At 48.4% G+C, this 27,087-nt stretch overlaps 12 non-coding genes and 3 pseudogenes across 12 annotated transcripts; all 15 read right to left on the bottom strand.

The window, feature by feature from the left end:
- Positions 1-686: 686 nt before the first annotated feature.
- On the bottom strand, positions 687-877 carry LOC142293041 (U2 spliceosomal RNA). Its single transcript, XR_012751052.1, has one exon. It is a non-coding gene; the product is annotated as a U2 spliceosomal RNA (small nuclear RNA).
- A 1,403-nt stretch (positions 878-2,280) lies between these two features.
- LOC142293224 (U2 spliceosomal RNA) lies at positions 2,281-2,476 on the bottom strand. The gene has a single exon (XR_012751208.1). It is a non-coding gene; the product is annotated as a U2 spliceosomal RNA (small nuclear RNA).
- A 697-nt stretch (positions 2,477-3,173) lies between these two features.
- On the bottom strand, positions 3,174-3,315 carry LOC142292733 (U2 spliceosomal RNA; annotated as a pseudogene).
- A 1,403-nt stretch (positions 3,316-4,718) lies between these two features.
- Positions 4,719-4,909, bottom strand: LOC142293042 (U2 spliceosomal RNA). The gene has a single exon (XR_012751053.1). It is a non-coding gene; the product is annotated as a U2 spliceosomal RNA (small nuclear RNA).
- Positions 4,910-6,312: 1,403 nt separating this feature from the next.
- On the bottom strand, positions 6,313-6,503 carry LOC142293043 (U2 spliceosomal RNA). Its single transcript, XR_012751054.1, has one exon. It is a non-coding gene; the product is annotated as a U2 spliceosomal RNA (small nuclear RNA).
- Positions 6,504-7,907: 1,404 nt separating this feature from the next.
- Positions 7,908-8,098, bottom strand: LOC142293044 (U2 spliceosomal RNA). Its single transcript, XR_012751055.1, has one exon. It is a non-coding gene; the product is annotated as a U2 spliceosomal RNA (small nuclear RNA).
- A 1,403-nt stretch (positions 8,099-9,501) lies between these two features.
- On the bottom strand, positions 9,502-9,692 carry LOC142293045 (U2 spliceosomal RNA). Its single transcript, XR_012751056.1, has one exon. It is a non-coding gene; the product is annotated as a U2 spliceosomal RNA (small nuclear RNA).
- Positions 9,693-11,095: 1,403 nt separating this feature from the next.
- Positions 11,096-11,286, bottom strand: LOC142293046 (U2 spliceosomal RNA). The gene has a single exon (XR_012751057.1). It is a non-coding gene; the product is annotated as a U2 spliceosomal RNA (small nuclear RNA).
- A 1,403-nt stretch (positions 11,287-12,689) lies between these two features.
- Positions 12,690-12,880, bottom strand: LOC142293084 (U2 spliceosomal RNA). Its single transcript, XR_012751094.1, has one exon. It is a non-coding gene; the product is annotated as a U2 spliceosomal RNA (small nuclear RNA).
- A 1,403-nt stretch (positions 12,881-14,283) lies between these two features.
- On the bottom strand, positions 14,284-14,487 carry LOC142293161 (U2 spliceosomal RNA; annotated as a pseudogene).
- Positions 14,488-19,916: 5,429 nt separating this feature from the next.
- On the bottom strand, positions 19,917-20,020 carry LOC142292689 (U2 spliceosomal RNA; annotated as a pseudogene).
- Positions 20,021-21,423: 1,403 nt separating this feature from the next.
- LOC142293047 (U2 spliceosomal RNA) lies at positions 21,424-21,614 on the bottom strand. Its single transcript, XR_012751058.1, has one exon. It is a non-coding gene; the product is annotated as a U2 spliceosomal RNA (small nuclear RNA).
- Positions 21,615-23,016: 1,402 nt separating this feature from the next.
- Positions 23,017-23,207, bottom strand: LOC142293089 (U2 spliceosomal RNA). Its single transcript, XR_012751098.1, has one exon. It is a non-coding gene; the product is annotated as a U2 spliceosomal RNA (small nuclear RNA).
- A 1,404-nt stretch (positions 23,208-24,611) lies between these two features.
- Positions 24,612-24,802, bottom strand: LOC142293048 (U2 spliceosomal RNA). The gene has a single exon (XR_012751059.1). It is a non-coding gene; the product is annotated as a U2 spliceosomal RNA (small nuclear RNA).
- Positions 24,803-26,205: 1,403 nt separating this feature from the next.
- Positions 26,206-26,396, bottom strand: LOC142293050 (U2 spliceosomal RNA). The gene has a single exon (XR_012751060.1). It is a non-coding gene; the product is annotated as a U2 spliceosomal RNA (small nuclear RNA).
- Between the last annotated feature and the right edge of the window lie 691 nt (positions 26,397-27,087).

A 27,087-nucleotide genomic window follows, 5' to 3' on the forward strand; every position in this document is an offset into this window, starting at 1 on the left:
CCCAATTAGCCGTTTAAGTATACTTAATGAAAGTACTAATTCTTTCATAGGCCGCCCATTCTTAGTATTTGACGTTCCTTATATTGCGGTATCAGGCTTCACAGCAGGTTGCAAATCATTCATCACCCATGACTGTCCCCAATTGTGCTCAGAAGCTAAATGTCTCTCATGACCTCTCTTTTAGAATGTCCAAGAGCAAGCAAACTCTTCCTCCAGGAGGGGGAGCCAACAGATCACTGAAGCCATCATCATTGCTCAAAGAAAACACCAAAAACCAATGCATGATAGGAATAAACAGGTAACTTTATTTGGAGTGGAAGCGGAGAGATCGCACCAGATGCCAATTCTAGATCTTATCACACCTGTGGTCACTGCAGCAGCAGGTGAATCCACTTTGTCCAAAAGGGATCTATTCCATTCAATTGCAAATGATCTAGATAAGACAGAGGACAAGATACTGCAGCACGGGACATAGCCGAGTTGGTCAGGTTGAGTGGTGATGAGTTTGCTATTTGGATGAATAAAGAAAGTAAAAAGTGTGAAAGATAAAAAACAAAAGGAGGAAGTGTGAAAAGTGAATGGGCCAAATTGAGGTGCATATGAAGACGTATGCTTTCTTCCAATTCATTAAATCGGGCTAATATGAATCAGGTGAATTGAGTTCTGCTTTTGGAAACTGGGTTAAGAAGGGGTGCACCGGTCCTGGAGGTACTGCAATACCAGGTCAATGCGTGGAGTGGACAGAGCAAGCTCTTTTTCCATCTCCCTGTTCTAAAAATCCATTTAATATATGGTCCCCAGATAGGGGACGTATCAGATATTAAACTGATAAGAACAGATACTACACTTGATCTTAGCCAAAAGGCCGAGAAGCGATAACCAGAATTGGTTTGGGCCTCGAGTGGCACCCTGGCCTATGCCGGACACATCTTAGGGAGAGAGAGTGAGGGGAGACAAACCCACACCTACAGAAGACATTTTGTCACCCAAGCCAACCCTTGAAAAGGCTGCTTTGCAGAGCAAAAACAAGAAGAATGGTGCGTTTTGCAGCCGCCGCCCACTGCAATGAATCTGAATAACTCCTCCTTTTGGGCGCAAGCAACTCCCCTCCCCCTTGCAGTCTTTCCAATTCATGATACATAAAGACGGACAGGACAGGTCGCCTGACTTCCCGTCACTGCCACCCTTTGCCATCCTTACCCGTAGAAAGCCCTTTCATCATCCCCAAACCCTAATCTTTTCCCTTTCCTTCCCAGCCCCCAAACCCTGCCCTCTGTACCCTTCTCACCACCCGCATCCCTTCTCCTATCATCCCCCTACCACCCGGGAAAAAAAAAAAAAAAAAAAAGCTTGCCCCCTCCTTCCACTAGCCCACCTCCCACCCAAAGAGAAACTTCTGCTGCGCAGCTAGCTTTCTAGGCAGCAGCGCTATTGTGATGTCAGCGGGGGGCATTGTGACAAGCCGCCAGTGTTCCGTCTCTTCATGTTGTGCACTGTTCAAACGGAAAATACATCAACAGGCAGACTACAGAAAAGCTTACTAACAAAGGTTAGAGAGGGGCTTTCTCAGAGGGCTTTTTACAGTTTGTCTATTCCCAATTAGCCGTTTAAGTATACTTAATGAAAGTACTAATTCTTTCATAGGCTGCCCATTCTTAGTATTTGACGTTCCTTATATTGCGGTATCAGGCTTCACAGCAGGTTGCAAATCATTCATCACCCATGACTGTCCCCAATTGTGCTCAGAAGCTAAATGTCTCTCATGACCTCTCTTTTAGAATGTCCAAGAGCAAGCAAACTCTTCCTCCAGGAGGGGGAGCCAACAGATCACTGAAGCCATCATCATTGCTCAAAGAAAACACCAAAAACCAATGCATGATAGGAATAAACAGGTAACTTTATTTGGAGTGGAAGCGGAGAGATCGCACCAGATGCCAATTCTAGATCTTATCACACCTGTGGTCACTGCAGCAGCAGGTGAATCCACTTTGTCCAAAAGGGATCTATTCCATTCAATTGCAAATGATCTAGATAAGACAGAGGACAAGATACTGCAGCACGGGACATAGCCGAGTTGGTCAGGTTGAGTGGTGATGAGTTTGCTATTTGGATGAATAAAGAAAGTAAAAAGTGTGAAAGATAAAAAACAAAAGGAGGAAGTGTGAAAAGTGAATGGGCCAAATTGAGGTGCATATGAAGACGTATGCTTTCTTCCAATTCATTAAATCGGGCTAATATGAATCAGGTGAATTGAGTTCTGCTTTTGGAAACTGGGTTAAGAAGGGGTGCACCGGTCCTGGAGGTACTGCAATACCAGGTCAATGCGTGGAGTGGACAGAGCAAGCTCTTTTTCCATCTCCCTGTTCTAAAAATCCATTTAATATATGGTCCCCAGATAGGGGACGTATCAGATATTAAACTGATAAGAACAGATTTTTGATTTAATGAAGCTTTCCAAAGCACCGCAAAAATGCATGACCGAAGTCACACCAAAAACAGTGCAAAGGCTAGGATTCGTGTGGACCCCTCTGTGAGAAGAGGATCCCCAAAAATCAACCCCGTCCCTCCGAGCCAGAAGGCCACAGCGAGGGTCAGGGATCTTCGGTGCTCCCCCAAGCCGAAGCCTGGTTGAGCCTTGTTGTTGCTCCCAGCGTCCACCGAGGCATCTTACCCAAGTGGAGTAGGGAGCTACTAGTCGTTGGTTTCGCAGCCGAGACTGCCCGGACCGTCAACCGGTGTTGGTTTCTCAGCCCAAGGCTGACCGGACCTCCAACCGGGTGTTGGTTTCTCAGCCCAAGGCTGACCGGACCTCCAACCGGGTGTTGGTTTCTCAGCCCAAGGCTAACCGGACCTCCAACCGGGTGTTGGTTTCTCAGCCAAAGCTGACCCGGACCTCCAACCGGGTGTTGGTTTCTCAGCCCAAAGCTGACCGGACTTCCGACCGGGATTATAAAAATTTCCCTTCTTAGCCAGAAGGCCAGGATAGGGCAATATGCTTGGAAAGTATGAATAGGCAAGGCGCGGCGTGCGACAGAGTCTGAGGCTTACCAGGGTCCCAACCTAGCAAGTTCAGACTCCCTCCAGGGTGTCCATTCCTGGGGCACATTGCACCATAACCCCCACACTTACTCAGTCTAATAGCCTCAATCCTGGTAGGGCCATGGTTTCCTCTAGATGGATATACTATCCTCCCAAAGTACTAACAAGTGCAACCTTCCAGTGTGCATTGCATCATTGTACTAAGGTGGCCGGAGCCTTAAACCACCTTTTCGAACGATACTACACTTGATCTTAGCCAAAAGGCCGAGAAGCGATAACCAGAATTGGTTTGGGCCTCGAGTGGCACCCTGGCCTATGCCGGACACATCTTAGGGAGAGAGAGTGAGGGGAGACAAACCCACACCTACAGAAGACATTTTGTCACCCAAGCCAACCCTTGAAAAGGCTGCTTTGCAGAGCAAAAACAAGAAGAATGGTGCGTTTTGCAGCCGCCGCCCACTGCAATGAATCTGAATAACTCCTCCTTTTGGGCGCAAGCAACTCCCCTCCCCCTTGCAGTCTTTCCAATTCATGATACATAAAGACGGACAGGACAGGTCGCCTGACTTCCCGTCACTGCCACCCTTTGCCATCCTTACCCGTAGAAAGCCCTTTCATCATCCCCAAACCCTAATCTTTTCCCTTTCCTTCCCAGCCCCCAAACCCTGCCCTCTGTACCCTTCTCACCACCCGCATCCCTTCTCCTATCATCCCCCTACCACCCGGGAAAAAAAAAAAAAAAAAAAAGCTTGCCCCCTCCTTCCACTAGCCCACCTCCCACCCAAAGAGAAACTTCTGCTGCGCAGCTAGCTTTCTAGGCAGCAGCGCTATTGTGATGTCAGCGGGGGGCATTGTGACAAGCCGCCAGTGTTCCGTCTCTTCATGTTGTGCACTGTTCAAACGGAAAATACATCAACAGGCAGACTACAGAAAAGCTTACTAACAAAGGTTAGAGAGGGGCTTTCTCAGAGGGCTTTTTACAGTTTGTCTATTCCCAATTAGCCGTTTAAGTATACTTAATGAAAGTACTAATTCTTTCATAGGCTGCCCATTCTTAGTATTTGACGTTCCTTATATTGCGGTATCAGGCTTCACAGCAGGTTGCAAATCATTCATCACCCATGACTGTCCCCAATTGTGCTCAGAAGCTAAATGTCTCTCATGACCTCTCTTTTAGAATGTCCAAGAGCAAGCAAACTCTTCCTCCAGGAGGGGGAGCCAACAGATCACTGAAGCCATCATCATTGCTCAAAGAAAACACCAAAAACCAATGCATGATAGGAATAAACAGGTAACTTTATTTGGAGTGGAAGCGGAGAGATCGCACCAGATGCCAATTCTAGATCTTATCACACCTGTGGTCACTGCAGCAGCAGGTGAATCCACTTTGTCCAAAAGGGATCTATTCCATTCAATTGCAAATGATCTAGATAAGACAGAGGACAAGATACTGCAGCACGGGACATAGCCGAGTTGGTCAGGTTGAGTGGTGATGAGTTTGCTATTTGGATGAATAAAGAAAGTAAAAAGTGTGAAAGATAAAAAACAAAAGGAGGAAGTGTGAAAAGTGAATGGGCCAAATTGAGGTGCATATGAAGACGTATGCTTTCTTCCAATTCATTAAATCGGGCTAATATGAATCAGGTGAATTGAGTTCTGCTTTTGGAAACTGGGTTAAGAAGGGGTGCACCGGTCCTGGAGGTACTGCAATACCAGGTCAATGCGTGGAGTGGACAGAGCAAGCTCTTTTTCCATCTCCCTGTTCTAAAAATCCATTTAATATATGGTCCCCAGATAGGGGACGTATCAGATATTAAACTGATAAGAACAGATACTACACTTGATCTTAGCCAAAAGGCCGAGAAGCGATAACCAGAATTGGTTTGGGCCTCGAGTGGCACCCTGGCCTATGCCGGACACATCTTAGGGAGAGAGAGTGAGGGGAGACAAACCCACACCTACAGAAGACATTTTGTCACCCAAGCCAACCCTTGAAAAGGCTGCTTTGCAGAGCAAAAACAAGAAGAATGGTGCGTTTTGCAGCCGCCGCCCACTGCAATGAATCTGAATAACTCCTCCTTTTGGGCGCAAGCAACTCCCCTCCCCCTTGCAGTCTTTCCAATTCATGATACATAAAGACGGACAGGACAGGTCGCCTGACTTCCCGTCACTGCCACCCTTTGCCATCCTTACCCGTAGAAAGCCCTTTCATCATCCCCAAACCCTAATCTTTTCCCTTTCCTTCCCAGCCCCCAAACCCTGCCCTCTGTACCCTTCTCACCACCCGCATCCCTTCTCCTATCATCCCCCTACCACCCGGGAAAAAAAAAAAAAAAAAAAAGCTTGCCCCCTCCTTCCACTAGCCCACCTCCCACCCAAAGAGAAACTTCTGCTGCGCAGCTAGCTTTCTAGGCAGCAGCGCTATTGTGATGTCAGCGGGGGGCATTGTGACAAGCCGCCAGTGTTCCGTCTCTTCATGTTGTGCACTGTTCAAACGGAAAATACATCAACAGGCAGACTACAGAAAAGCTTACTAACAAAGGTTAGAGAGGGGCTTTCTCAGAGGGCTTTTTACAGTTTGTCTATTCCCAATTAGCCGTTTAAGTATACTTAATGAAAGTACTAATTCTTTCATAGGCCGCCCATTCTTAGTATTTGACGTTCCTTATATTGCGGTATCAGGCTTCACAGCAGGTTGCAAATCATTCATCACCCATGACTGTCCCCAATTGTGCTCAGAAGCTAAATGTCTCTCATGACCTCTCTTTTAGAATGTCCAAGAGCAAGCAAACTCTTCCTCCAGGAGGGGGAGCCAACAGATCACTGAAGCCATCATCATTGCTCAAAGAAAACACCAAAAACCAATGCATGATAGGAATAAACAGGTAACTTTATTTGGAGTGGAAGCGGAGAGATCGCACCAGATGCCAATTCTAGATCTTATCACACCTGTGGTCACTGCAGCAGCAGGTGAATCCACTTTGTCCAAAAGGGATCTATTCCATTCAATTGCAAATGATCTAGATAAGACAGAGGACAAGATACTGCAGCACGGGACATAGCCGAGTTGGTCAGGTTGAGTGGTGATGAGTTTGCTATTTGGATGAATAAAGAAAGTAAAAAGTGTGAAAGATAAAAAACAAAAGGAGGAAGTGTGAAAAGTGAATGGGCCAAATTGAGGTGCATATGAAGACGTATGCTTTCTTCCAATTCATTAAATCGGGCTAATATGAATCAGGTGAATTGAGTTCTGCTTTTGGAAACTGGGTTAAGAAGGGGTGCACCGGTCCTGGAGGTACTGCAATACCAGGTCAATGCGTGGAGTGGACAGAGCAAGCTCTTTTTCCATCTCCCTGTTCTAAAAATCCATTTAATATATGGTCCCCAGATAGGGGACGTATCAGATATTAAACTGATAAGAACAGATACTACACTTGATCTTAGCCAAAAGGCCGAGAAGCGATAACCAGAATTGGTTTGGGCCTCGAGTGGCACCCTGGCCTATGCCGGACACATCTTAGGGAGAGAGAGTGAGGGGAGACAAACCCACACCTACAGAAGACATTTTGTCACCCAAGCCAACCCTTGAAAAGGCTGCTTTGCAGAGCAAAAACAAGAAGAATGGTGCGTTTTGCAGCCGCCGCCCACTGCAATGAATCTGAATAACTCCTCCTTTTGGGCGCAAGCAACTCCCCTCCCCCTTGCAGTCTTTCCAATTCATGATACATAAAGACGGACAGGACAGGTCGCCTGACTTCCCGTCACTGCCACCCTTTGCCATCCTTACCCGTAGAAAGCCCTTTCATCATCCCCAAACCCTAATCTTTTCCCTTTCCTTCCCAGCCCCCAAACCCTGCCCTCTGTACCCTTCTCACCACCCGCATCCCTTCTCCTATCATCCCCCTACCACCCGGGAAAAAAAAAAAAAAAAAAAAAGCTTGCCCCCTCCTTCCACTAGCCCACCTCCCACCCAAAGAGAAACTTCTGCTGCGCAGCTAGCTTTCTAGGCAGCAGCGCTATTGTGATGTCAGCGGGGGGCATTGTGACAAGCCGCCAGTGTTCCGTCTCTTCATGTTGTGCACTGTTCAAACGGAAAATACATCAACAGGCAGACTACAGAAAAGCTTACTAACAAAGGTTAGAGAGGGGCTTTCTCAGAGGGCTTTTTACAGTTTGTCTATTCCCAATTAGCCGTTTAAGTATACTTAATGAAAGTACTAATTCTTTCATAGGCCGCCCATTCTTAGTATTTGACGTTCCTTATATTGCGGTATCAGGCTTCACAGCAGGTTGCAAATCATTCATCACCCATGACTGTCCCCAATTGTGCTCAGAAGCTAAATGTCTCTCATGACCTCTCTTTTAGAATGTCCAAGAGCAAGCAAACTCTTCCTCCAGGAGGGGGAGCCAACAGATCACTGAAGCCATCATCATTGCTCAAAGAAAACACCAAAAACCAATGCATGATAGGAATAAACAGGTAACTTTATTTGGAGTGGAAGCGGAGAGATCGCACCAGATGCCAATTCTAGATCTTATCACACCTGTGGTCACTGCAGCAGCAGGTGAATCCACTTTGTCCAAAAGGGATCTATTCCATTCAATTGCAAATGATCTAGATAAGACAGAGGACAAGATACTGCAGCACGGGACATAGCCGAGTTGGTCAGGTTGAGTGGTGATGAGTTTGCTATTTGGATGAATAAAGAAAGTAAAAAGTGTGAAAGATAAAAAACAAAAGGAGGAAGTGTGAAAAGTGAATGGGCCAAAGTGAGGTGCATATGAAGACGTATGCTTTCTTCCAATTCATTAAATCGGGCTAATATGAATCAGGTGAATTGAGTTCTGCTTTTGGAAACTGGGTTAAGAAGGGGTGCACCGGTCCTGGAGGTACTGCAATACCAGGTCAATGCGTGGAGTGGACAGAGCAAGCTCTTTTTCCATCTCCCTGTTCTAAAAATCCATTTAATATATGGTCCCCAGATAGGGGACGTATCAGATATTAAACTGATAAGAACAGATACTACACTTGATCTTAGCCAAAAGGCCGAGAAGCGATAACCAGAATTGGTTTGGGCCTCGAGTGGCACCCTGGCCTATGCCGGACACATCTTAGGGAGAGAGAGTGAGGGGAGACAAACCCACACCTACAGAAGACATTTTGTCACCCAAGCCAACCCTTGAAAAGGCTGCTTTGCAGAGCAAAAACAAGAAGAATGGTGCGTTTTGCAGCCGCCGCCCACTGCAATGAATCTGAATAACTCCTCCTTTTGGGCGCAAGCAACTCCCCTCCCCCTTGCAGTCTTTCCAATTCATGATACATAAAGACGGACAGGACAGGTCGCCTGACTTCCCGTCACTGCCACCCTTTGCCATCCTTACCCGTAGAAAGCCCTTTCATCATCCCCAAACCCTAATCTTTTCCCTTTCCTTCCCAGCCCCCAAACCCTGCCCTCTGTACCCTTCTCACCACCCGCATCCCTTCTCCTATCATCCCCCTACCACCCGGGAAAAAAAAAAAAAAAAAAAAGCTTGCCCCCTCCTTCCACTAGCCCACCTCCCACCCAAAGAGAAACTTCTGCTGCGCAGCTAGCTTTCTAGGCAGCAGCGCTATTGTGATGTCAGCGGGGGGCATTGTGACAAGCCGCCAGTGTTCCGTCTCTTCATGTTGTGCACTGTTCAAACGGAAAATACATCAACAGGCAGACTACAGAAAAGCTTACTAACAAAGGTTAGAGAGGGGCTTTCTCAGAGGGCTTTTTACAGTTTGTCTATTCCCAATTAGCCGTTTAAGTATACTTAATGAAAGTACTAATTCTTTCATAGGCCGCCCATTCTTAGTATTTGACGTTCCTTATATTGCGGTATCAGGCTTCACAGCAGGTTGCAAATCATTCATCACCCATGACTGTCCCCAATTGTGCTCAGAAGCTAAATGTCTCTCATGACCTCTCTTTTAGAATGTCCAAGAGCAAGCAAACTCTTCCTCCAGGAGGGGGAGCCAACAGATCACTGAAGCCATCATCATTGCTCAAAGAAAACACCAAAAACCAATGCATGATAGGAATAAACAGGTAACTTTATTTGGAGTGGAAGCGGAGAGATCGCACCAGATGCCAATTCTAGATCTTATCACACCTGTGGTCACTGCAGCAGCAGGTGAATCCACTTTGTCCAAAAGGGATCTATTCCATTCAATTGCAAATGATCTAGATAAGACAGAGGACAAGATACTGCAGCACGGGACATAGCCGAGTTGGTCAGGTTGAGTGGTGATGAGTTTGCTATTTGGATGAATAAAGAAAGTAAAAAGTGTGAAAGATAAAAAACAAAAGGAGGAAGTGTGAAAAGTGAATGGGCCAAATTGAGGTGCATATGAAGACGTATGCTTTCTTCCAATTCATTAAATCGGGCTAATATGAATCAGGTGAATTGAGTTCTGCTTTTGGAAACTGGGTTAAGAAGGGGTGCACCGGTCCTGGAGGTACTGCAATACCAGGTCAATGCGTGGAGTGGACAGAGCAAGCTCTTTTTCCATCTCCCTGTTCTAAAAATCCATTTAATATATGGTCCCCAGATAGGGGACGTATCAGATATTAAACTGATAAGAACAGATACTACACTTGATCTTAGCCAAAAGGCCGAGAAGCGATAACCAGAATTGGTTTGGGCCTCGAGTGGCACCCTGGCCTATGCCGGACACATCTTAGGGAGAGAGAGTGAGGGGAGACAAACCCACACCTACAGAAGACATTTTGTCACCCAAGCCAACCCTTGAAAAGGCTGCTTTGCAGAGCAAAAACAAGAAGAATGGTGCGTTTTGCAGCCGCCGCCCACTGCAATGAATCTGAATAACTCCTCCTTTTGGGCGCAAGCAACTCCCCTCCCCCTTGCAGTCTTTCCAATTCATGATACATAAAGACGGACAGGACAGGTCGCCTGACTTCCCGTCACTGCCACCCTTTGCCATCCTTACCCGTAGAAAGCCCTTTCATCATCCCCAAACCCTAATCTTTTCCCTTTCCTTCCCAGCCCCCAAACCCTGCCCTCTGTACCCTTCTCACCACCCGCATCCCTTCTCCTATCATCCCCCTACCACCCGGGAAAAAAAAAAAAAAAAAAAAGCTTGCCCCCTCCTTCCACTAGCCCACCTCCCACCCAAAGAGAAACTTCTGCTGCGCAGCTAGCTTTCTAGGCAGCAGCGCTATTGTGATGTCAGCGGGGGGCATTGTGACAAGCCGCCAGTGTTCCGTCTGTTCATGTTGTGCACTGTTCAAACGGAAAATACATCAACAGGCAGACTACAGAAAAGCTTACTAACAAAGGTTAGAGAGGGGCTTTCTCAGAGGGCTTTTTACAGTTTGTCTATTCCCAATTAGCCGTTTAAGTATACTTAATGAAAGTACTAATTCTTTCATAGGCCGCCCATTCTTAGTATTTGACGTTCCTTATATTGCGGTATCAGGCTTCACAGCAGGTTGCAAATCATTCATCACCCATGACTGTCCCCAATTGTGCTCAGAAGCTAAATGTCTCTCATGACCTCTCTTTTAGAATGTCCAAGAGCAAGCAAACTCTTCCTCCAGGAGGGGGAGCCAACAGATCACTGAAGCCATCATCATTGCTCAAAGAAAACACCAAAAACCAATGCATGATAGGAATAAACAGGTAACTTTATTTGGAGTGGAAGCGGAGAGATCGCACCAGATGCCAATTCTAGATCTTATCACACCTGTGGTCACTGCAGCAGCAGGTGAATCCACTTTGTCCAAAAGGGATCTATTCCATTCAATTGCAAATGATCTAGATAAGACAGAGGACAAGATACTGCAGCACGGGACATAGCCGAGTTGGTCAGGTTGAGTGGTGATGAGTTTGCTATTTGAATGAATAAAGAAAGTAAAAAGTGTGAAAGATAAAAAACAAAAGGAGGAAGTGTGAAAAGTGAATGGGCCAAATTGAGGTGCATATGAAGACGTATGCTTTCTTCCAATTCATTAAATCGGGCTAATATGAATCAGGTGAATTGAGTTCTGCTTTTGGAAACTGGGTTAAGAAGGGGTGCACCGGTCCTGGAGGTACTGCAATACCAGGTCAATGCGTGGAGTGGACAGAGCAAGCTCTTTTTCCATCTCCCTGTTCTAAAAATCCATTTAATATATGGTCCCCAGATAGGGGACGTATCAGATATTAAACTGATAAGAACAGATACTACACTTGATCTTAGCCAAAAGGCCGAGAAGCGATAACCAGAATTGGTTTGGGCCTCGAGTGGCACCCTGGCCTATGCCGGACACATCTTAGGGAGAGAGAGTGAGGGGAGACAAACCCACACCTACAGAAGACATTTTGTCACCCAAGCCAACCCTTGAAAAGGCTGCTTTGCAGAGCAAAAACAAGAAGAATGGTGCGTTTTGTAGCCGCCGCCCACTGCAATGAATCTGAATAACTCCTCCTTTTGGGCGCAAGCAACTCCCCTCCCCCTTGCAGTCTTTCCAATTCATGATACATAAAGACGGACAGGACAGGTCGCCTGACTTCCCGTCACTGCCACCCTTTGCCATCCTTACCCGTAGAAAGCCCTTTCATCATCCCCAAACCCTAATCTTTTCCCTTTCCTTCCCAGCCCCCAAACCCTGCCCTCTGTACCCTTCTCACCACCCGCATCCCTTCTCCTATCATCCCCCTACCACCCGGGAAAAAAAAAAAAAAAAAAAAGCTTGCCCCCTCCTTCCACTAGCCCACCTCCCACCCAAAGAGAAACTTCTGCTGCGCAGCTAGCTTTCTAGGCAGCAGCGCTATTGTGATGTCAGCGGGGGGCATTGTGACAAGCCGCCAGTGTTCCGTCTCTTCATGTTGTGCACTGTTCAAACGGAAAATACATCAACAGGCAGACTACAGAAAAGCTTACTAACAAAGGTTAGAGAGGGGCTTTCTCAGAGGGCTTTTTACAGTTTGTCTATTCCCAATTAGCCGTTTAAGTATACTTAATGAAAGTACTAATTCTTTCATAGGCCGCCCATTCTTAGTATTTGACGTTCCTTATATTGCGGTATCAGGCTTCACAGCAGGTTGCAAATCATTCATCACCCATGACTGTCCCCAATTGTGCTCAGAAGCTAAATGTCTCTCATGACCTCTCTTTTAGAATGTCCAAGAGCAAGCAAACTCTTCCTCCAGGAGGGGGAGCCAACAGATCACTGAAGCCATCATCATTGCTCAAAGAAAACACCAAAAACCAATGCATGATAGGAATAAACAGGTAACTTTATTTGGAGTGGAAGCGGAGAGATCGCACCAGATGCCAATTCTAGATCTTATCACACCTGTGGTCACTGCAGCAGCAGGTGAATCCACTTTGTCCAAAAGGGATCTATTCCATTCAATTGCAAATGATCTAGATAAGACAGAGGACAAGATACTGCAGCACGGGACATAGCCGAGTTGGTCAGGTTGAGTGGTGATGAGTTTGCTATTTGGATGAATAAAGAAAGTAAAAAGTGTGAAAGATAAAAAACAAAAGGAGGAAGTGTGAAAAGTGAATGGGCCAAATTGAGGTGCATATGAAGACGTATGCTTTCTTCCAATTCATTAAATCGGGCTAATATGAATCAGGTGAATTGAGTTCTGCTTTTGGAAACTGGGTTAAGAAGGGGTGCACCGGTCCTGGAGGTACTGCAATACCAGGTCAATGCGTGGAATGGACAGAGCAAGCTCTTTTTCCATCTCCCTGTTCTAAAAATCCATTTAATATATGGTCCCCAGATAGGGGACGTATCAGATATTAAACTGATAAGAACAGATACTACACTTGATCTTAGCCAAAAGGCCGAGAAGCGATAACCAGAATTGGTTTGGGCCTCGAGTGGCACCCTGGCCTATGCCGGACACATCTTAGGGAGAGAGAGTGAGGGGAGACAAACCCACACCAACAGAAGACATTTTGTCACCCAAGCCAACCCTTGAAAAGGCTGCTTTGCAGAGCAAAAACAAGAAGAATGGTGCGTTTTGCAGCCGCCGCCCACTGCAATGAATCTGAATAACTCCTCCTTTTGGGCGCAAGCAACTCCCCTCCCCCTTGCAGTCTTTCCAATTCATGATACATAAAGACGGACAGGACAGGTCGCCTGACTTCCCGTCACTGCCACCCTTTGCCATCCTTACCCGTAGAAAGCCCTTTCATCATCCCCAAACCCTAATCTTTTCCCTTTCCTTCCCAGCCCCCAAACCCTGCCCTCTGTACCCTTCTCACCACCCGCATCCCTTCTCCTATCATCCCCCTACCACCCGGGAAAAAAAAAAAAAAAAAAAAGCTTGCCCCCTCCTTCCACTAGCCCACCTCCCACCCAAAGAGAAACTTCTGCTGCGCAGCTAGCTTTCTAGGCAGCAGCGCTATTGTGATGTCAGCGGGGGGCATTGTGACAAGCCGCCAGTGTTCCGTCTCTTCATGTTGTGCACTGTTCAAACGGAAAATACATCAACAGGCAGACTACAGAAAAGCTTACTAACAAAGGTTAGAGAGGGGCTTTCTCAGAGGGCTTTTTACAGTTTGTCTATTCCCAATTAGCCGTTTAAGTATACTTAATGAAAGTACTAATTCTTTCATAGGCCGCCCATTCTTAGTATTTGACGTTCCTTATATTGCGGTATCAGGCTTCACAGCAGGTTGCAAATCATTCATCACCCATGACTGTCCCCAATTGTGCTCAGAAGCTAAATGTCTCTCATGACCTCTCTTTTAGAATGTCCAAGAGCAAGCAAACTCTTCCTCCAGGAGGGGGAGCCAACAGATCACTGAAGCCATCATCATTGCTCAAAGAAAACACCAAAAACCAATGCATGATAGGAATAAACAGGTAACTTTATTTGGAGTGGAAGCGGAGAGATCGCACCAGATGCCAATTCTAGATCTTATCACACCTGTGGTCACTGCAGCAGCAGGTGAATCCACTTTGTCCAAAAGGGATCTATTCCATTCAATTGCAAATGATCTAGATAAGACAGAGGACAAGATACTGCAGCACGGGACATAGCCGAGTTGGTCAGGTTGAGTGGTGATGAGTTTGCTATTTGGATGAATAAAGAAAGTAAAAAGTGTGAAAGATAAAAAACAAAAGGAGGAAGTGTGAAAAGTGAATGGGCCAAATTGAGGTGCATATGAAGACGTATGCTTTCTTCCAATTCATTAAATCGGGCTAATATGAATCAGGTGAATTGAGTTCTGCTTTTGGAAACTGGGTTAAGAAGGGGTGCACCGGTCCTGGAGGTACTGCAATACCAGGTCAATGCGTGGAGTGGACAGAGCAAGCTCTTTTTCCATCTCCCTGTTCTAAAAATCCATTTAATATATGGTCCCCAGATAGGGGACGTATCAGATATTAAACTGATAAGAACAGATTTTTGATTTAACAGCATCTTTATTATCATGCACTACTCACAAAAAGGTAACAAACCGTGCACAGTGCCGCAGCCCCGTACACACAGAACTATACAATCCTTCTTACATAGCCATAGAGTACGACGCACTAAACTATACATCACACTCCTATGCTTATCGATAACACTCAAGCTGAAAGAAAAAGTTAGACAATAAATAACGACGAACCGGCGATTGGGGGATGGGGGTAGGGGAAAAGGGGGATAGGGTGGGGAAATCACAGGCCCGAAGCTTTATTGAAAGACGCACATAACGGGAAAAGGAGGGAGGGGGCATGGAAGAGGTCTAAACCTCCTCCTCGGCGCTGTCGTCCGGACTGTCCATGATGGAATAGTCTCTGAGCAGGCTGTGGATCAGCCTGCGGCAATCCTGGATAGACATCCTCTCCCTCTTCAAGATGAGCCGGTTCCTGGCGACCCATATAGCGTCCTTAAAGCAGTTCATAAGGCGCCAAGCCTCCTGGATGGCTCCAACGGTGTGAGTCCCAGGGAAGAGTCCATAAAGTACGGAATGGTACGATAGGCTCCCTCTGGGGACGGAGTTCCTCAGGTCATCCTCCAGGGCAACCAACAGGCGCTGTGCGAAACGGCAGTCCCAAAAGGCGTGCAGCGATGTTTCCTCCACGAAGGGGCACCTTGGGCAGTACCGGGTTTTGCACAGGTTCCGGGCGTGCATGAATGACCGGACGGGCAGTCCGCCCTGTATCGCCATCCATGACAAGTCCTTGTGCCCGTTGGTCAATCCAGCCGATGACACGTTTGTCCAAACAGTCTCCAGTGTGTCGTGATGAAGTCCTGGAATGTTCTCCATTTCGTCCTTGGCTCTGATGAGTTTGTGGATAGTCTTTGGCTTCCACAAATCAGGCTTGAGTCCCTCCAGTTGGTGTTCCCTCACAAACCGAACCACGTCTCCGTAGAACCATGGCGCCGTCCAGTTGTAGGGGAAGGAGCTGTCCCACTTGTCCCAGCCTAACCGTCTCCAAAGGGGGAGCAGGAAGAAGCGAGACATGGACCCACCCGCGGAACCTCTCTTGACTCGCAGAGTTCGGCGAACGCAGTCACATACGAAGGAGGATCGCAGGAGGGTGGGGATATCGGGTACGCCCTTCCCACCCTTGCGAGGATCCTTGTACATGATGCTCCGCTTTACTCTGTCCATCTTGGATCCCCAGACAAAACGAAACACCGTCCTGGTAATGGCCCTGCACACGGTGGCAAGGGGGGGCCAGGCCTGGGCCGTGTACTGCAGCACGGGCAGTACCTCGTTACGCAGGACCAGTGCTTTGCCCTCACAGGTGAGGCGTCTGAGGCTCCACAGACCGATCCGTTGGGTGATCTTGGTCAAGCGTTCCTCCCAGGACTTGAGGGCTGCTCCTTCCTTCCCGAACCAGACTCCAAGAACCTTGATGAAATCCGGCTGGATGCTGAAAGGGAAGGGGGCGGAAGAGGCCGGCTGCCAGTCCCCGAAGAGCATGGCTTCCGACTTCCCGCAGTTGACTTTGGCTCCCGAAGCCCGTCCGAAGGTCTCACAGGTCTGGACGAGGGTGTCGACTGAGCGCCGGTCCGCGCAGAAGACGGTCACGTCGTCCATGTAGAGCGAGCACTTGACCTCGAAGCGTTCTGGTCCTGGTGCGGTGATCCCTCTGATCTCTCCATTCCGCCGGATAGCCTCTGCAAAGAGTTCTATAACACAAACAAAAAGAAGAGGTGACAGAGGACAGCCTTGTCTGACCCCTGAGAGGACCGGGAAGGGGTCAGTCTTCCAGCCGTTCACCAACACCGAGCTGTGAATATCAAAATACATTAGTTGGACATACAAGCAAAACATGTTACCCAAACCTAACCTGTGCAGAGCTTTGCCCAGGAACTCATGGGAAACACGGTCGAAGGCCTTTTCCTGATCCAACGAGATCAGGGCTGCGTGCACCCGGCGGGCTTTGATGTACTCGACCGTGTCCCGCATGAGAGCCAGGCTGTCTGCGATGCGACGTCCGGGGATGCCGCAGGTCTGATCCGGGTGGATGATCCGTCCGATAACAGTCTTCAATCTCGTTGCCATCGTCTTGGCCAGGATCTTGTAGTCGACGTTCAGAAGGGTGATGGGACGCCAATTCTTCAGGTCGCACCTCTCTCCTTTACGCTTGTACAGGATCGTGACCATTCCTTCCCTCAGAGATGGAGGGATTCTGCCCTCCACCACCATCTCCTCATACAGCCCTAACAGGTCCGGACAGATTAGGTCTCCCAGCGCTACATAGAGCTCTGCTGGGAGGCCGTCACTGCCCGGTGTCCTGCCAGAACTAAAGGATTTGGCGGCCGAGAGCAGCTCGTCCACCGTCAGAGGAACATCCATGGCCGCCGCGTCTGCAGGGTCAAGATGGTTAGTGATACCTGACAGGAACTTATCGGCGGCCTCGGGGTCAGTAGTCTTGCGGGCGTAGAGTTCGCTGTAGAAGTCGCTGACGACCTTCATCACGTTCTCTTTCCCGCGTCGCATGTTTCCACTCTCGTCTCGTAGTTCATTCATGGGCGTGTGACCGGCGTGGAGTTTCCTGAAAAAGAACGAGTTACATTTCTCACCCTTCTCCAGGTTCTCCACTTTGGAACGGAAGACAATTCGCTCGGACTCCTCCTCGAAGTGCCTTTTCAGGCTCCTCTTAGTCTCCTCCAGCTCCTCTCTCACGTCCCAGCCGCATCGAAGAAGGTCCTGCAGGGAACGCAGCTCACGCTGGAGTCTCCTGAAGTCCCTCCTCTTCAGACACGCCTGTTGTTGACTCTTTGCCTGAAAGAAGAAACGGAACTCGAGTTTAACGTATTCCCACCAGTCAGAAACAGACTGGAAGCCCGCCTTGTAGGCCCGCCACGTGGAGTAGGCAGCTCTAAGCTCCTCCAGAATCTCACCCTTTTCCAGCAGAGAGCAGTTCAGCTTCCAGGAGCCCGGGCCAATGGGGAAGCCATGGCCCAGCACACCTTGAAAGTGAATGGCTCTGTGGTCAGAGAAGAAGCAGGGGACCATCGAGTGCCCACTCCGCCCAACCGCCCGAGAGGTAAACACAAAGTCAATCCTGGAACGCAGCGAGCCATCGGATCGGCACCATGAATAGTTCACGGATCCGTGTCCGATGGAGCCAACAACGTCCACAAGAGAGGCTTCGGTCACCATCTCAATGAGCAGTTTGGATGTGACGTCCAACTTGGCAGCCGTTCCAGAACTGCGTCCATCCTCCTCAATCGGGCAGTTGAAATCCCCGGCCATCACTACCGTCCTGGCGGTAGCGAGCTGAGGGCGCAGGGCTTGGAGGAGCTCCAGTCGATCGCTCTTCACAGGAGAAGCATACACATTGATGAACCTGACAGGTTCTCCCGCCCAGGTGCCATCCACGAGCAGTAACCTGCCGCAGACGATTTCCTGAACAGAGTCCAATGTGAAGGCGCTTCCCCTGATCAGCACGGCGACCCCCGCGGACCTACAGTCGCCCCCGCCAGACCAGTAGGATGGGCCATGGGTCCACTCCCTGGCCAGATGGTTGAAGGACCTAGAGGAGGGAAGGGAGCATTCCTGCAGGAAAAATACATCACTAGACTGAGTGTTAAGGAACGCAAAAATTGTCTGACGTCGGAACTTGTCTCTGATGCTCCTAACATTAATGGAAAAGATGTTAATGTTAGCAGTCATTGGAGGAAAGAGAAAGTTAGAGCAGGCGGTGTGCCTTAGTTACCACTCCGGTCGGGCGGTTCTTCCTCTTTGGCACCTGCTGGTAAGGGTATCTCCAGCAGACCCTCTTCTGCTAGCTGATCAAGCAGGGATGGTGCCTCAGTGGCTTCCGACTCCTCCATTTCTTCTTCGGCCACAAGGGACTCCACCATCTGCTCCAACACGTCCGGTTCTGGGAGGAGGCCATCCTCCTCTTCCTGGGGTGGGTTAAGGTCCACAATGAACAGCTTGGAAGGTTCTGCGACAGGACTATCTTCCACCTTCCTTTTCCTTTGGCCTGTACCTGAGGAGACAAGAGCTGGAAAATCCTCCTCGGTGAAAAGTGCAAGAGTGCTGAGGCCCTCTGCTCTCATGGTCTGGGGACGGAGAGTGGGCTTTGGGGGGGGGGTGAGGAGACCAGCTGAGGAGTAGGGAAATGAGGTGGAGGTAGTGGAATCCTCAGTAGGGTTGGCCGGGGGGGGAGGGGTTTGGACAGGGGTGACAGGGGGGGGGACCAGGGAGGGGGCAGCAGTTTTCTTACCCTTCTTTTCCCTGGACTCCGTGGCTGCTGGGGCATCGGCTGGAGCCACGGTCGCCGGGTTCTTGGCCGCCTTGTCCTTGGCCTCTGTGGCCTTGGTCGTAGCTGCCTTGGTCGACGAAGCTGTGACTACCCGATACTGGGTCGCCGCGGCAACCCTTGCCCAGGATTTCTCCCGCTGTGGGCAGTCCTTGTAAAGGTGGTCCGCCTGTCCACATAGGTTGCAAGTCTTCTTCTTTGGGCAGTCCTTGGAGCTGTGTCCTGTCACCCGGCAAACCCTGCAGGCGTCCTCCTTGCAGGTCTTCATCGAATGCCCTTTCCCGCCACATTTCCTGCAGTTGTGTGGCATGTCCGGGCAGTAGATGAGACCATAGGAGTTTCCCAGAGAGAATGTCGGGGGCAGGTGCTGGAGACCATCCTCGGATGCTGGTTCCCTGTAGAGTCGAACGGTTACTGACCACTTACCCGTCCAGAATCCGTTGCCGTTAAGGATGTGGGATGGCTCCCTCACCACTGTGCAGAGACGTCCCAGGAACGTGGAGATGTCTCTTCCTGGGGTGTGCGGGTTCCGCATGGAGACCGTGATCCTCTTCTCATCCCTCTGTATAGGACAGGATCCTAAAAAAGAATGAAAAGGGGAGTCCGGCATCGCTGCGTTCATCGCCTCCCAGTATCTCCTGCAGGCATTCACCGTGGCAAAGGTTACCAGAAAAATGCCAGTCATGAAGGTCTGGACACTCAGGGTTTCCGCCCTGGAGAAGCCCTGATCCAGAATCATCTTCTTGCAGAACACGTCGCTGGACATGTCCGGCAACCTACCATCCACCGCCTTTAGCTTCAGGGCGACCGTCTGCCGCATCCAAGGCTCCAGGGTTGGAGCCTTTTCAGGCGGCGTCCGGGCTCCCTCCGGCTGGCTGGCGTCGGAGGTAGGGGCCTCTTGGGCCGAAGAAGCCTCTGGATGAGCCTTCCTGGAGGTCCCTGGGTCCTGAGCCTTCCTGGCTGCCTTCTCTGGCTTGCTTGCCATGGCTGGTTCCTGCTTGAGTTCCCGGAGCTGGATCTTGGATTCTTCTCCGGGTGTCTTCTCCCGCTGTGTTCCTCCTCGAAGTTCCTCTGGTCTCCCCAAGTCTTCTCCGAGCCTTCGTCTTCTTGCTTCTTTCTGCCAAGCTCTTCTTCCGTCCGATCTCCCTCTTTCGGTCTCGGCTGGGCTTCGGAGCTTGTCTCCCTGATCGTATCTCGTCAAGTGTAGCTAGCTCAGTTTGTTCTGATAAGAACAGATACTACACTTGATCTTAGCCAAAAGGCCGAGAAGCGATAACCAGAATTGGTTTGGGCCTCGAGTGGCACCCTGGCCTATGCCGGACACATCTTAGGGAGAGAGAGTGAGGGGAGACAAACCCACACCTACAGAAGACATTTTGTCACCCAAGCCAACCCTTGAAAAGGCTGCTTTGCAGAGCAAAAACAAGAAGAATGGTGCGTTTTGCAGCCGCCGCCCACTGCAATGAATCTGAATAACTCCTCCTTTTGGGCGAAAGCAACTCCCCTCCCCCTTACAGTCTTTCCAATTCATGATACATAAAGACGGACAGGACAGGTCGCCTGACTTCCCGTCACTGCCACCCTTTGCCATCCTTACCCGTAGAAAGCCCTTTCATCATCCCCAAACCCTAATCTTTTCCCTTTCCTTCCCAGCCCCCAAACCCTGCCCTCTGTACCCTTCTCACCACCCGCATCCCTTCTCCTATCATCCCCCTACCACCCGGGAAAAAAAAAAAAAAAAAAAAGCTTGCCCCCTCCTTCCACTAGCCCACCTCCCACCCAAAGAGAAACTTCTGCTGCGCAGCTAGCTTTCTAGGCAGCAGCGCTATTGTGATGTCAGCGGGGGGCATTGTGACAAGCCGCCAGTGTTCCGTCTCTTCATGTTGTGCACTGTTCAAACGGAAAATACATCAACAGGCAGACTACAGAAAAGCTTACTAACAAAGGTTAGAGAGGGGCTTTCTCAGAGGGCTTTTTACAGTTTGTCTATTCCCAATTAGCCGTTTAAGTATACTTAATGAAAGTACTAATTCTTTCATAGGCCGCCCATTCTTAGTATTTGACGTTCCTTATATTGCGGTATCAGGCTTCACAGCAGGTTGCAAATCATTCATCACCCATGACTGTCCCCAATTGTGCTCAGAAGCTAAATGTCTCTCATGACCTCTCTTTTAGAATGTCCAAGAGCAAGCAAACTCTTCCTCCAGGAGGGGGAGCCAACAGATCACTGAAGCCATCATCATTGCTCAAAGAAAACACCAAAAACCAATGCATGATAGGAATAAACAGGTAACTTTATTTGGAGTGGAAGCGGAGAGATCGCACCAGATGCCAATTCTAGATCTTATCACACCTGTGGTCACTGCAGCAGCAGGTGAATCCACTTTGTCCAAAAGGGATCTATTCCATTCAATTGCAAATGATCTAGATAAGACAGAGGACAAGATACTGCAGCACGGGACATAGCCGAGTTGGTCAGGTTGAGTGGTGATGAGTTTGCTATTTGGATGAATAAAGAAAGTAAAAAGTGTGAAAGATAAAAAACAAAAGGAGGAAGTGTGAAAAGTGAATGGGCCAAATTGAGGTGCATATGAAGACGTATGCTTTCTTCCAATTCATTAAATCGGGCTAATATGAATCAGGTGAATTGAGTTCTGCTTTTGGAAACTGGGTTAAGAAGGGGTGCACCGGTCCTGGAGGTACTGCAATACCAGGTCAATGCGTGGAGTGGACAGAGCAAGCTCTTTTTCCATCTCCCTGTTCTAAAAATCCATTTAATATATGGTCCCCAGATAGGGGACGTATCAGATATTAAACTGATAAGAACAGATACTACACTTGATCTTAGCCAAAAGGCCGAGAAGCGATAACCAGAATTGGTTTGGGCCTCGAGTGGCACCCTGGCCTATGCCAGACACATCTTAGGGAGAGAGAGTGAGGGGAGACAAACCCACACCTACAGAAGACATTTTGTCACCCAAGCCAACCCTTGAAAAGGCTGCTTTGCAGAGCAAAAACAAGAAGAATGGTGCGTTTTGCAGCCGCCGCCCACTGCAATGAATCTGAATAACTCCTCCTTTTGGGCGCAAGCAACTCCCCTCCCCCTTGCAGTCTTTCCAATTCATGATACATAAAGACGGACAGGACAGGTCGCCTGACTTCCCGTCACTGCCACCCTTTGCCATCCTTACCCGTAGAAAGCCCTTTCATCATCCCCAAACCCTAATCTTTTCCCTTTCCTTCCCAGCCCCCAAACCCTGCCCTCTGTACCCTTCTCACCACCCGCATCCCTTCTCCTATCATCCCCCTACCACCCGGGAAAAAAAAAAAAAAAAAAAGCTTGCCCCCTCCTTCCACTAGCCCACCTCCCACCCAAAGAGAAACTTCTGCTGCGCAGCTAGCTTTCTAGGCAGCAGCGCTATTGTGATGTCAGCGGGGGGCATTGTGACAAGCCGCCAGTGTTCCGTCTCTTCATGTTGTGCACTGTTCAAACGGAAAATACATCAACAGGCAGACTACAGAAAAGCTTACTAACAAAGGTTAGAGAGGGGCTTTCTCAGAGGGCTTTTTACAGTTTGTCTATTCCCAATTAGCCGTTTAAGTATACTTAATGAAAGTACTAATTCTTTCATAGGCCGCCCATTCTTAGTATTTGACGTTCCTTATATTGCGGTATCAGGCTTCACAGCAGGTTGCAAATCATTCATCACCCATGACTGTCCCCAATTGTGCTCAGAAGCTAAATGTCTCTCATGACCTCTCTTTTAGAATGTCCAAGAGCAAGCAAACTCTTCCTCCAGGAGGGGGAGCCAACAGATCACTGAAGCCATCATCATTGCTCAAAGAAAACACCAAAAACCAATGCATGATAGGAATAAACAGGTAACTTTATTTGGAGTGGAAGCGGAGAGATCGCACCAGATGCCAATTCTAGATCTTATCACACCTGTGGTCACTGCAGCAGCAGGTGAATCCACTTTGTCCAAAAGGGATCTATTCCATTCAATTGCAAATGATCTAGATAAGACAGAGGACAAGATACTGCAGCACGGGACATAGCCGAGTTGGTCAGGTTGAGTGGTGATGAGTTTGCTATTTGGATGAATAAAGAAAGTAAAAAGTGTGAAAGATAAAAAACAAAAGGAGGAAGTGTGAAAAGTGAATGGGCCAAATTGAGGTGCATATGAAGACGTATGCTTTCTTCCAATTCATTAAATTGGGCTAATATGAATCAGGTGAATTGAGTTCTGCTTTTGGAAACTGGGTTAAGAAGGGGTGCACCGGTCCTGGAGGTACTGCAATACCAGGTCAATGCGTGGAGTGGACAGAGCAAGCTCTTTTTCCATCTCCCTGTTCTAAAAGTCCATTTAATATATGGTCCCCAGATAGGGGACGTATCAGATATTAAACTGATAAGAACAGATACTACACTTGATCTTAGCCAAAAGGCCGAGAAGCGATAACCAGAATTGGTTTGGGCCTCGAGTGGCACCCTGGCCTATGCCGGACACATCTTAGGGAGAGAGAGTGAGGGGAGACAAACCCACACCTACAGAAGACATTTTGTCACCCAAGCCAACCCTTGAAAAGGCTGCTTTGCAGAGCAAAAACAAGAAGAATGGTGCGTTTTGCAGCCGCCGCCCACTGCAATGAATCTGAATAACTCCTCCTTTTGGGCGCAAGCAACTCCCCTCCCCCTTGCAGTCTTTCCAATTCATGATACATAAAGACGGACAGGACAGGTCGCCTGACTTCCCGTCACTGCCACCCTTTGCCATCCTTACCCGTAGAAAGCCCTTTCATCATCCCCAAACCCTAATCTTTTCCCTTTCCTTCCCAGCCCCCAAACCCTGCCCTCTGTACCCTTCTCACCACCCGCATCCCTTCTCCTATCATCCCCCTACCACCCGGGAAAAAAAAAAAAAAAAAAAAAGCTTGCCCCCTCCTTCCACTAGCCCACCTCCCACCCAAAGAGAAACTTCTGCTGCGCAGCTAGCTTTCTAGGCAGCAGCGCTATTGTGATGTCAGCGGGGGGCATTGTGACAAGCCGCCAGTGTTCCGTCTCTTCATGTTGTGCACTGTTCAAACGGAAAATACATCAACAGGCAGACTACAGAAAAGCTTACTAACAAAGGTTAGAGAGGGGCTTTCTCAGAGGGCTTTTTACAGTTTGTCTATTCCCAATTAGCCGTTTAAGTATACTTAATGACAGTACTAATTCTTTCATAGGCCGCCCATTCTTAGTATTTGACGTTCCTTATATTGCGGTATCAGGCTTCACAGCAGGTTGCAAATCATTCATCACCCATGACTGTCCCCAATTGTGCTCAGAAGCTAAATGTCTCTCATGACCTCTCTTTTAGAATGTCCAAGAGCAAGCAAACTCTTCCTCCAGGAGGGGGAGCCAACAGATCACTGAAGCCATCATCATTGCTCAAAGAAAACACCAAAAACCAATGCATGATAGGAATAAACAGGTAACTTTATTTGGAGTGGAAGCGGAGAGATCGCACCAGATGCCAATTCTAGATCTTATCACACCTGTGGTCACTGCAGCAGCAGGTGAATCCACTTTGTCCAAAAGGGATCTATTCCATTCAATTGCAAATGATCTAGATAAGACAGAGGACAAGATACTGCAGCACGGGACATAGCCGAGTTGGTCAGGTTGAGTGGTGATGAGTTTGCTATTTGGATGAATAAAGAAAGTAAAAAGTGTGAAAGATAAAAAACAAAAGGAGGAAGTGTGAAAAGTGAATGGGCCAAATTGAGGTGCATATGAAGACGTATGCTTTCTTCCAATTCATTAAATCGGGCTAATATGAATCAGGTGAATTGAGTTCTGCTTTTGGAAACTGGGTTAAGAAGGGGTGCACCGGTCCTGGAGGTACTGCAATACCAGGTCAATGCGTGGAGTGGACAGAGCAAGCTCTTTTTCCATCTCCCTGTTCTAAAAATCCATTTAATATATGGTCCCCAGATAGGGGACGTATCAGATATTAAACTGATAAGAACAGATACTACACTTGATCTTAGCCAAAAGGCCGAGAAGCGATAACCAGAATTGGTTTGGGCCTCGAGTGGCACCCTGGCCTATGCCGGACACATCTTAGGGAGAGAGAGTGAGGGGAGACAAACCCACACCTACAGAAGACATTTTGTCACCGAAGCCAACCCTTGAAAAGGCTGCTTTGCAGAGCAAAAACAAGAAGAATGGTGCGTTTTGCAGCCGCCGCCCACTGCAATGAATCTGAATAACTCCTCCTTTTGGGCGCAAGCAACTCCCCTCCCCCTTGCAGTCTTTCCAATTCATGATACATAAAGACGGACAGGACAGGTCGCCTGACTTCCCGTCACTGCCACCCTTTGCCATCCTTACCCGTAGAAAGCCCTTTCTTCATCCCCAAACCCTAATCTTTTCCCTTTCCTTCCCAGCCCCCAAACCCTGCCCTCTGTACCCTTCTCACCACCCGCATCCCTTCTCCTATCATCCCCCTACCACCCGGGAAAAAAAAAAAAAAAAAAAAGCTTGCCCCCTCCTTCCACTAGCCCACCTCCCACCCAAAGAGAAACTTCTGCTGCGCAGCTAGCTTTCTAGGCAGCAGCGCTATTGTGATGTCAGCGGGGGGCATTGTGACAAGCCGCCAGTGTTCCGTCTCTTCATGTTGTGCACTGTTCAAACGGAAAATACATCAACAGGCAGACTACAGAAAAGCTTACTAACAAAGGTTAGAGAGGGGCTTTCTCAGAGGGCTTTTTACAGTTTGTCTATTCCCAATTAGCCGTTTAAGTATACTTAATGAAAGTACTAATTCTTTCATAGGCCGCCCATTCTTAGTATTTGACGTTCCTTATATTGCGGTATCAGGCTTCACAGCAGGTTGCAAATCATTCATCACCCATGACTGTCCCCAATTGTGCTCAGAAGCTAAATGTCTCTCATGACCTCTCTTTTAGAATGTCCAAGAGCAAGCAAACTCTTCCTCCAGGAGGGGGAGCCAACAGATCACTGAAGCCATCATCATTGCTCAAAGAAAACACCAAAAACCAATGCATGATAGGAATAAACAGGTAACTTTATTGGGAGTGGAAGCGGAGAGATCGCACCAGATGCCAATTCTAGATCTTATCACACCTGTGGTCACTGCAGCAGCAGGTGAATCCACTTTGTCCAAAAGGGATCTATTCCATTCAATTGCAAATGATCTAGATAAGACAGAGGACAAGATACTGCAGCACGGGACATAGCCGAGTTGGTCAGGTTGAGTGGTGATGAGTTTGCTATTTGGATGAATAAAGAAAGTAAAAAGTGTGAAAGATAAAAAACAAAAGGAGGAAGTGTGAAAAGTGAATGGGCCAAATTGAGGTGCATATGAAGACGTATGCTTTCTTCCAATTCATTAAATCGGGCTAATATGAATCAGGTGAATTGAGTTCTGCTTTTGGAAACTGGGTTAAGAAGGGGTGCACCGGTCCTGGAGGTACTGCAATACCAGGTCAATGCGTGGAGTGGACAGAGCAAGCTCTTTTTCCATCTCCCTGTTCTAAAAATCCATTTAATATATGGTCCCCAGATAGGGGACGTATCAGATATTAAACTGATAAGAACAGATACTACACTTGATCTTAGCCAAAAGGCCGAGAAGCGATAACCAGAATTGGTTTGGGCCTCGAGTGGCACCCTGGCCTATGCCGGACACATCTTAGGGAGAGAGAGTGAGGGGAGACAAACCCACACCTACAGAAGACATTTTGTCACCCAAGCCAACCCTTGAAAAGGCTGCTTTGCAGAGCAAAAACAAGAAGAATGGTGCGTTTTGCAGCCGCCGCCCACTGCAATGAATCTGAATAACTCCTCCTTTTGGGCGCAAGCAACTCCCCCCCCCCTTGCAGTCTTTCCAATTCATGATACATAAAGACGGACAGGACAGGTCGCCTGACTTCCCGTCACTGCCACCCTTTGCCATCCTTACCCGTAGAAAGCCCTTTCATCATCCCCAAACCCTAATCTTTTCCCTTTCCTTCCCAGCCCCCAAACCCTGCCCTCTGTACCCTTCTCACCACCCGCATCCCTTCTCCTATCATCCCCCTACCACCCGGGAAAAAAAAAAAAAAAAAAAGCTTGCCCCCTCCTTCCACTAGCCCACCTCCCACCCAAAGAGAAACTTCTGCTGCGCAGCTAGCTTTCTAGGCAGCAGCGCTATTGTGATGTCAGCGGGGGGCATTGTGACAAGCCGCCAGTGTTCCGTCTCTTCATGTTGTGCACTGTTCAAACGGAAAATACATCAACAGGCAGACTACAGAAAAGCTTACTAACAAAGGTTAGAGAGGGGCTTTCTCA

The sequence above is a fragment of the Anomaloglossus baeobatrachus genome, chromosome 2, assembly GCF_048569485.1.
Source record: "Anomaloglossus baeobatrachus isolate aAnoBae1 chromosome 2, aAnoBae1.hap1, whole genome shotgun sequence".
Taxonomy (NCBI): Eukaryota; Metazoa; Chordata; class Amphibia; order Anura; family Aromobatidae; genus Anomaloglossus; species Anomaloglossus baeobatrachus.